Here is a 9,473-nt window from a genome sequence, read left to right as displayed (position 1 = left end):
TGCTCCTTTGTGCCCAGCTTTCTCGTGCGCCATACTCTGCTTATGAGGTTCATCCCTGTACGGCAGTAGTTTATTTATTTTCATTGCTGTGTCAGATACTGTTGTATGCATATGCCCTAATTTATTTTCACATTCTTCTGTCAATGGACAAGCAGCTGTTTAAGTTTGGGATTTTTATGAATAACGCTGCTCTGAACCTTTGGTTGGACAGAGGTATTCATTTCTCGTGGGTACACACCTAGGAGAGGAATTTGGGTTACAGGGTATGTGTATTTTCAGTTTTAGTAGATACAGCTAAACACTTTTCCAGAAGGTTGTATCAGTTCACACTCCCCCAAGAATCCACTTACTATTTTATTGCATTTCACAAAAACCACAATGCTCTATCATTTATGCTTTGTAGAGTCGTATTGCTTTCTCTTCCTGCCTACGTTTTTGCTACCTTCTGGCTCGTCACTCATTACCCTTCCAAACCCAGACTCAGTCTTTGGAGCACTGAACAGCAAGTGACGGTCAAGGTACATCAATCATTTCATTGTTGATTTGCCTATTAAAGAAGGAGACCGGGGCGCCTGGGTGGCTCAGTGGGTTAAGCCGCTGCCTTCGGCTCAGGTCATGATCTCAGGATCCTGGGATCGAGTCCCGCATCGGGCTCTCTGTTCAGCGGAGAGCCTGCTTTCCTTCCTCTCTCTCTGCCTGCCTCTCTTGTGATTTCTCTCTGTCAAATAAATAAAATCTTTAAAAAAAAAAAAAAAAAAAGAAGGAGACCAGGAAGTTTAAAAATAGGTTTGTACTTTACTCCAATTAGAGTCCCCTTACACTCCATCCTCAGTGGCCATTTAGAAATGTACACATGCAGAAATCTGCCAGAGGTACTTTGAGCAGATGAAGAGCAGGTCCTTTTCTTCTGAAGGATCAACTCATGGGTTTATACAAATTTAATTTTTAACAGTAGGTTCAAACTAATTTCTACTAACAGAGTTGGATGGACCTCAGAGACTTTATGGTTTTAGGTTCCATTCTGGCTTCCTTCTATTCTTTGTTGATGGAAAGGATAATGAGAATAAAGGACAACCCAAGAGTAAACACTGATCACTCTGAGTTGTCCCTCCACTGAAACGAAATTATCTCTTCAAGCTGGTGGGTACTAAACTCTAGCCTTCTTTCCCTTAGTTCTTACGAAAGAATTTATTTTTACGTAATGGACAAAAATGAAGGTAGTCAGTGGATGGGGCAGTAAGCAAAAGATATCATCTTCTATCCTTGGCTCAAGAAAGAATAAGATTCAGACAAGTGGAAGGCATCTACTGTATATGAATAAGTTTGGGGGGCTTAGAGCACCCCAGACTCACCACCTCTGGTAAGCCTTCTCAGTTAAAAAGATGTTTCTTCCCGTCCTTTGATTCTTCTCTACCTTTTGCCGAAGACTACGGGAAGACATGATTTGAGGGCTGGCTGCTCCTGCTCAGTATCCCCCCTTCTCAGTAAAACTTACACTGAAGCAGAACATTAAAACGATCTGAGTATCAGAGCTACTGTTTGTTTCCTAGGAGGGCCATAACAACATACCACTGACTGGTGGCTTAAAACAACCGAAGTTTTTTCTCTCACAGTCCTGGAGGCTAAAAGTACAAAATCAAAGTGTCAGCAGGGCCATGCTCCTTCTGGAAAGAATCCTTCCTTTTTTGCCTCTTCCCAGTTTCCAGTTGTGGCCAGTGATTGCTGGTGTTCCTTGGCTTGTAGCTGTGATACCCCAGTCTGCCTCCCCTCCTCCCTGTGTGTCTCTGTCTTCACATGGTGTTACCTCTTCTTATCAGGACTCCAGTCATACTTGATTAGAGTCCACCCTAAGGACCTCATCTTAACTCGATTATATCTGCAAAGACCTGATTTCCAAATAAGGACACATTCCCAAGTACAGGGAAATGGGGGCTAGAACTTCATAATATCTTTTCAAGGGGACACAGTTCAAGCCATTATACCATCTGCCTTAGGTTGAATTCCCTAGAAGCAGAGCTTGAGATGAAGACTCTTGTTCCAGTGATTTATTGAGGTTGCACCCTTAAAAAAGGGAAGGGGTGGGGAGCAAGAGGGGACAGAGGCCTTGCTAAGTGAGGACATGGCCTCACATGAAGACTAGCTTCAGCCACATCCCACAGAAAGCTCTAAAGAAGGCATTCTATCAGGGTCAGTCCCATTTTTTTTTCCTATGAGATGGTTATTATTTTTTTTTTAATTTTTTATTTATTTTTTTTCAGCAAAACAGTATTCATTGTTTTTGCACAATACCCACTGCTCCATGCAATACGTGCCCTCCCTATTACCCACCACCTGGTTCCCCCAACCTCCCACCCCCGCCCCTTCAAAACCCTCAGGTTGTTTTTCAGAGTCCATAGTCTCTTATGGTTCACCTCCCCTTCCAATTTCCCTCAACTTCCTTCTCCTCTCCATCTCCCCATGTCCTCCATGTCATTTGTTATGCTCCACAAATAAGTGAAACCATAGGTCAGTCCCATTTTTAAGCAAGGGGACCAGCTTCTTATGCCATCATATCAGTCAGTCATTGGCCGCAAGCCACCCTGGTTGTATTTCCAGGACAAAGTATTCTGTTTTCTGAGCAGAGTTCCATGAAGAAGGGGAAGAAACTACATCTTGAGAAGACAACCCTCACAGCAGTTTGGACATATCTATTGTAGGGCACTAACATCAGCCCCTCTATTGTCTTTAATTGTAGAAGGCAATAGCACTAATATGTTTCTTTCCCCCTTCTTAACAGGCTTACTCTCCCTTCTCCCTCACTCTTTTTTCTTGAGCTCATCTCCCAGATAAATCACCTGCGTCCAAGTCCTTGGCTCAGGATAATCTCTTCCAGAAGCTCCCAGTAAGACAACTTCAAGGAAGGAGGTTTCACAGCCAGATTGTTTGAAAAGTATAATTTTCCCAGGACTGACCAGTGATTGGGTACTTTCTGAGGAGTTCAATGCTGGCTGGGGCATTGGCACTGGGTTAGCCAGATTCCACACATAAAAAAATCTGGTCTTGGTAGTCCCGTCTGTATGTGCCAGATCAAACCTCAAATTCCACTTTTTTACTTTTGTTTTTGTTTTCTTTTAAGTAAAGTAAATTTACATACACTGAAATGTATACTTTTAAGCAAACAATTTGATGAACATTGGCAAATGTATACACCATCACAAACAGAATCTCACACAAGATACAGAATATTCCTCATAACCCCCAAATTACCTTCATACCCCTTCCAGTCAAAGGAAAATCACTGGTCTGATTTCTATTACTTTAGATTGTCTGTCCCACAACTTGATATAAATGTATTCATATTTTTTAGTTTCTAGCTCCTTTCCCTCAACATGACGTTTTCTGAGCTTTATCCTTTATCCTTATTGCATATATTAATAGTTGTTCCTTCCATTTCTGAGTAATATCTTATCGTATAAATATACTACAATTTGATTACCCACTTTCCTGTTGATGAATATTTGGGTTGTTTCCACTTTGAAGCTATTATGAATAAAGCCACTGTGAACATTCATATACAAGTCTCTGTGTGATTATATATTTTTATTTTGTTTTAGTAAATACCTAGTAGTAAATACCTGATAGTTTATTTTTAAAACCTGTTTTCCAAGGTGATTGTACCATTTTATATTCCCATAAGAAGTACTGGAGAATTCCAGTTGTCCCACTTTCTTGCCATATTCTGTTTTGTTAGTCATTTTAATTTTAGCCTTTCTCATCAATGTGGCCAATTTTAAGGGGAACGTGATAGTTTGGATTATTCTTTAGAGTGGATATTATTATATTGTTCCCATGTTGACAACGCGCACCAACATGTGACTTAGTTTGACCAATGGAAGATTAACGGACATGAACAAAGCAAAAATATATAGTATCCTTGTGCGGTGAGTCTTGCCTTCTAACCCTTCTGCCAATGGCATGAGAAAAACATGTGCCAGCTAATCCAGCAATCAAGTAAGGAGGGGAGATATGAGGAAGAGCCGAACAAACTACCTCCCAGAGTTAAACCCAGTTGAAACAGCCACCTTGGACATTTTGAGAATAAATGATCATTGTTTTAAGCCAATGGTCTGTGGGAGGATTTGCTACACAGCATTACTGTGGCAGTGATTGCTTGCCACAAATGTAGACAATTGTCCTTGTCAAATTCATCAAACTGCCTACAAGCATAACTCTCAGCTAGACAGACTGCTAAAGTCTGTGTTTAGCTAACATAGTGAATAGCCACATTTGAACTGCTCCAGGTAACCTTGAACTCCCTGCCACTCAATATTTATCAAAGCCTTGATGAAAAGAAACAATATTTACAGAAGACTGCCTGAATGTTATGCCATCCATCCATTGCCCACATTCTCTAAAACATCTTTCTGCAGTAATCTCAGGTGGCAGAGAGCAATGTCCTGGATTGAATTGTTTCCATTCTTCAGAGCAGCATTTACTAGGTTGTTCTTTGGCATTATGCCATCAGTGTATCTTTGGCATTATGCCATCAGTGTATCTCTGAGCCAGGTATCTTGGAGGAAATCATGTAGAAAGTCTTCATGATACTTAGGCTTATGTCGGCTGTAAGGACATGGTCGAGGACACTCTATGGAATACCAGGATGGTTCAAAAGTGTGGGATTGTTACTAGGTTTAGTACCTGGGACAACTGAAATCACCTAAAGTACTGAGTGTTTATTATATCATGAATCACATGGTGTAATCATCTGGTCCAGTTTCTTTCTTTCTATTGGCCACTGCAAAATTCAGACATTCATGGTCCACTATATTTAACCTTTGACCATGCATTTTAAAAACTGTCTTCACTTCTGGCTCCTCCCTAATTTTCTCACCCAAGTAATTTAAAATTTTATTTAGTCTTCTTTTTTTGTACGAGTCTTGGTGGGGACTTGGTTGCAGAACGTGGTGGTAGCCATCACTGATTCTACAATCCACCCAACTGCCTGGTTTCATCATGGGGTCCTCCCACTTAGTTGCTCCCGTCAATTCAGCCCCCAATTACCATCACCTTGCTCTCTCTCATTCAGCAAAAGTGTACTGAGTGCATGCAATGTCCCAACTCTGTCCTAGGCCTGAGAAAAAACATGAACACAATTGGTTCTTGCCCTCAGGGCATTTGCAATCTATGGAGAAGGTCAGACAATTCTGTCTTTGACTCTAAATTTAGAATAGCAGGAGTACCTGCACAGTAGGTTTTTGAGGGGATCAAGTTAGAATGACATAGAGTGCTCAGTAAGTGCTCTGTTAGTTTTATTATGACCGATATTGTTGCATTCTTGTTGCTTGATTATTTTGACACTGTCTTACCTACTATTTCTTCTCCAATTTCTCATCCCAACAACAGCCCCTGAATGTTTTTGCCAGAGTAATTTTTAAAATATAACTTTTCCCATTATATAAATGTATAATACATAGACAAACATATATAAGGAAATACAAAATTACTCCCTTTACTCAAAAATATCTGTTTAGTGGGTACCTGGATGGCTCATTCGGTTGGGTGGCCAGCTCTAGATTTCCGTGCAGGATCATGGTTTCAGAGTCCTGGGATCAAGGTCCACTTAGGACTCCCCGCTCAGTGGGGAGTCTTCTTGAGGATTCTCTCTTTCCTGCTCTTTCTGCCCCTCCTCCTGCTTGCTCTCTTTCTCTCACTCTGTCTCTGAAATAAATAAAATATTTTAATCCAGATATGGACCCTCAACTCTATGGTCAAATAATCTTCGACAAAACAGGAAAAAATATTCAATGGAAAAAAGACAGTCTCTTCAATAAATGGTGCTGGGAAAACTGGACAGCGATATGTAGAAGAATGAAACTCGACCATTCTCTTACACCGTTCACAAAGATAAACTCAAAATGGATAAAAGACCTCAACGTGAGACAGGAATCTATCAGAATCCTAGAGGAGAACATAGGCAGTAACCTCTTCGATATCAGCCACAGCAACTTCTTTCAAGATATGTCTCCAAAGGCCAAGGAAACAAAAGCAAAAATGAACTTTTGGGACTTCATCAAGATCAAAAGCTTCTGCACAGCAAAGGAAACAGTCAACAAAACAAAGAGGCAACCCACGGAATGGGAGAAGATATTTGCAAATGACAGTACAGACAAAAGGTTGATATCCAGGATCTACAAAGAACTTCTCAAACTCAACACACACAAAACAGATAATCATATCAAAAAATGGGCAGAAGATATGAACAGACACTTCTCCAATGAAGACATACAAATGGTTATCAGACACATGAAAAAATGTTCATCATCACTAGCCATCAGGGAGATTCAAATTAAAACAACATTGAGATACCACCTAATACCAGTTAGAAGGGCCAAAATTAGCAAGACAGGAAACAACATGTGCTGGAGAGGATGTGGAGAAAGGGGAACCCTCTTACACTGTTGGTGGGAATGCAAGTTAGTGCAGCCACTTTGGAGAACACTGTGGAGATTCCTGAAGAAATTAAAAATAGAGCTTCCCTATGACCCTGCAATTGCACTGCTGGGTATTTACCCCAAAGATACAGATGTAGTGAAAAGAAGGGCCATTTGTACCCCAATGTTTATTGCAGCAATGGCTACGGTTGCCAAACTGTGGAAAGAACCAAGATGCCCTTCAACGGATGAATGGATAAGGAAGATGTGGTCCATATACACAATGGAGTATTATGCCTCCATCAGAAAGGACGAATACCCAACTTTTGTAGCAACATGGACAGGACTGGAAGAAATTATGCTGAGCGAAATAAGTCAAGCAGAGAGAGTCAAGTATCATATGGTCTCACTTATTTGTGGAGCATAACAAATAACATGGAGGACATGGGGAGATGGAGAGGAGAGGGAGTTGAGGGAAACTGGAAAGGGAGATGAACCATGAGAGACTATGGACTCTGAAAAACAACCAGAGGGTTATGAAGGGGCGGTGGGGGGGGGTGGGAGGTTGAGGAACCAGGTGGTGGGTAATAGGGAGGGCACGTACTGCATGGAGCACTGGGTGTGATGCCAAAACAATGAACACTGTTATGCTGTAAATAAGCAAATAAAAATAAATAAATTTTAAAAAAATTAAAAAAAATATTTTAAAAATATATCTGCTTAACATCTTGGTAAGTTTATTCTAGACTTGTGCTTTGCACCTGTGTATGTGACAGTTCAGCAGAGGAATTTAGAGTCCTGGGTCTAAAAGCACATTATCCAGTTTGGAATTCTACCTTCTACTAGTTACCTTTAACAGACTATTTCATTCTTCTTTTTCACTGGTTCCTTAACTTTAAAATGGGATCTAACAAGATATTCAAGTGGGTCTCAGCCCAAGACAATCATGCTTCTTCCAAATGAGTTGCAAGACCATGATATTTAGGTTTCGTGAAGAAGTGGTTGACGCTGGTCAAAGAACTCTTAATTTTTCACCCACAAAAGTGAAATATAAGGGTTGGAGGCTATTGAAGAAAAAGGAGGAAATTTTTGAAAGTGTAGTTGCTGCTCCAAGTCCTGCATTCTCACACTGGAGAAGAGCTGGGTGTTTCCCTGTTTACTTCAAATGAAGGAACCAGTCTTTCTAGAGAAGTCAGAGGGCATGCTGAAGTCTTCTGCAGCCATGGAGCCTCAGTGGACTGGTCTGACCTGAGCCAGAGACCCTAAAGGGCAAGGCACAAGCCAGTTGTTCTAATGGCAGAAGCATCCCTAGGTGGCTGCCCTGGGGGCATTCACTCCCAGAGTCTAAAAGGATAAAGGATATATGAGTGTTTCTCATGCATCATCCATGAAAGAGTGTCATCATGGGATTATCCTAGAACCTTCCTGGGAGTCATATAGAGAAGCAAGAAGATGAAATAAGGTAGAGGTATCACCAGATACCTTTTGGGTGAGGAAGGAGTTGCAAGTTACCATCTGAAGAGTAATAAGGGAATCAAATAATAAGTAATAAGTAATCAAGTAATAAGAATAATAAGGGAATCAAAGGTGGAAAATCCCCAAGTAAGTGGGAGAACCCACAAATATTGCCATTGAGGAAAAAGATCAGCCTTAAGACTTACTAACCCAGAGAGTGCCAAGACCAGCTCTCCATATTTTCCAGTGACCAAATAACAACTTCCTGCCTCTTTCCCTCCCATTCCCAGCCCAACTCTTTCCACCAACTCCCTGAAGGGGGAACAATGTAACCATCAACCACATGCAAAATACTGATTACAACCTTGGCTAGATATATTAATTATTGACTAGATGACATTTTATTATATGAAAGTGACCAAAAAGTTCACGAGGCACCCTAAATTTTATCTATGGACAAGAAGAGAATGAGTCCAGGGCGCCTGGGTGGCTCAGTGGGTTAAAGCCTCTGACCTCGGCTCATGTCATGAACCCAGGGTCCCGGGATTGAGCCCCACATTGGGCTCTCTGCTCAGCGGGGAGCCTGCTTCCCCCTCTCTCTCTGCCTGCCTCTCTGTCTACTTGTGATCTCTTTCTCTCTGTCAAATAAATAAATAAAATCTTAAAAAAAAAAAAGAAAAGAAAAATAGAATGAGTCCAAAAGAATAAATGTCAAAAAGCAATGGCACAAATGAAGCTACTTTAGGATTATAGCCTACAAGCCATGCTTATTCACCCTGTTGGCTACACGGCAATGATAACAGCACCTACCTCCTGGGGGTGTGAAAAATAAATGAGCTAATGTATAAAGAACACTTAGAATAGCGCCTGACAAAATTATACTACCAATGATTCATTATCACTCTGATTAGTGATTTAATCATATCTCTTAAAGTCTTCAGTTTAAAGTTCACAAGTAGTTAAATTTTTGTATGATTTGGTGAAACTAGAATGTGAATATATACTATTTTAGCCATTTAATTATAGCCTATGTCATTAAACATTTTTCTAAGACAAATTTTTTGTTGATTACAAATATTCCATCCCATGGTAGTATAACAATATGTTGAATCATTGGGCTGTTCCTTATTTGAGAATCATTTGTTAAATCTCAACTCAGTCTAGCAATGTTCTTCCTTTCTGGTCTTAAGTCCATCTACATCACATCATGCTTTAAGAAAATCAAGATTTTTGCCTTGTCTCAAACCAAGAAGTAACTTCAGTTTTTTTTTCATTTATTTCTCACACAATTAACAATGGCCCTCTTATTCACCAGCTCCTTTGAAAACTCTGTCTATCCTTTAAGCCAAATTTAAATGCTATGACTTACAGGAAGTCTTCCTGGATTTCCTTCTCCTTCCCTTCTCTCCAGATGGAAATATTTTCTTTGCCATCTGCCTTGGTGGAACTTAGCACTTTCCATGGCACTTTTTATTCTGTTTTCTGAGGTCATTATTTGAATGTGTATCTTACCTCCGTATCTAGACAGTAAGCATTTTGAGGACAGAGAATGCCCTTTTTTTTTCATTTTGACATACTTTTATTTGAACACAGATGCCAGATGTTGTG

This window comes from Meles meles, chromosome 16 (assembly GCF_922984935.1).
Source record: "Meles meles chromosome 16, mMelMel3.1 paternal haplotype, whole genome shotgun sequence".
Taxonomy (NCBI): domain Eukaryota; kingdom Metazoa; phylum Chordata; class Mammalia; order Carnivora; family Mustelidae; genus Meles; species Meles meles.
The sequence above is the reverse complement of the archived record's forward strand: the minus strand, read 5'-3'. Positions refer to the sequence as shown.